Source organism: Sinocyclocheilus rhinocerous, unplaced genomic scaffold, assembly GCF_001515625.1.
Source record: "Sinocyclocheilus rhinocerous isolate Xijiao unplaced genomic scaffold, SAMN03320098_v1.1 scaffold1735, whole genome shotgun sequence".
Classification (NCBI taxonomy): Eukaryota; Metazoa; Chordata; class Actinopteri; order Cypriniformes; family Cyprinidae; genus Sinocyclocheilus; species Sinocyclocheilus rhinocerous.
The window spans coordinates 1,356-2,486 of record NW_015642868.1 but is presented as its reverse complement, the minus strand read 5'-3'; positions in this window follow the sequence as shown (position 1 = coordinate 2,486).

The following is a 1,131-nucleotide window of genomic DNA, read 5'->3' as shown; positions in this document are numbered from 1 at the left end:
TTTTATTTAAATTTGATAGAAAATTGAATATTTAAAGATGTACATTATACTGTACAAAAGTAATACAAGAGTAATATATTTCTGTTACATGTTAAATCGTAATTTTATTTTGACAGGTTGCTATGAAGTTTCTGTGTGTATACAGTATGATGATGCTAGTTTTCTCAAATTAAACGGTAAAATTCTCGCGAAGTGACTCTCACAGCAGCTCTGGAGATTAATAAGGGTGGAACGGTTCAACTTACATGGTTTGGTTTGTATCACGGTTTTAGAGTCACGGTTTTTGTATGGTATGGTATGTGCTATGTTTAGGCATGTCATGAACGTTAATCAAACAACAAAACACAAAGAAAAATCACTAACACCGATTTGTTAGATTTAATTTATAGTGAAAACTATGCAGCATTATTTTACATTTGATTATTCAATTTCTGTACCTGGTTACTGATAGACTTACCTGAAAAATATAAAGCACTGTTTATTTCATTTGTATCGTTGTTCTGTTATTTATCTATGCTTGTAATTTGTTTATTTCCTATGCTGATTTACTCGCCTACAAAACCACCCCAGTCATTGATTTTTTTTCCCCAAACAGAGCTATTGAAGTCATCGGATTTTTTTTTTCATATCGCAATATATATCGCAGAAAAAAAAATATCGCAATGTGACTTTTTTCCAATATCGTGCAGCCCTAACAGACACATATATTAGCGGAACCCTGTTTGTTTTACGTGTTATTTATAGCAAACCATATTACAGATGCGTTGTCAGATTTAAGTTCAACCGCGGTCCTAGTACGTGCCGAATCGTGTATGGAGATCCGTACGGTTCGATTTTTTTCCGCGAATCGTTCCACCCCTAGAGATTAAGTTCATGTCGTCATATAGTGAGACGTAGAGGCCGAAAATCACCGCGAGCATCACCCGTGCTTCAGTATTTGTGTAGTAAACAAAACTGCGTTTCCGCCATTCATACATACAGAGGCAAGCGGAACATGCAGGATTCATATTTAAACATGCATTTTTAAATATTAAATATTTAAACATTGCATTTTAATATTCACAGACACTAGATCATATCACGTTTCGAATTAAGTGGCAGTGGCTACTTTTGATTTATTCATCCAAAATT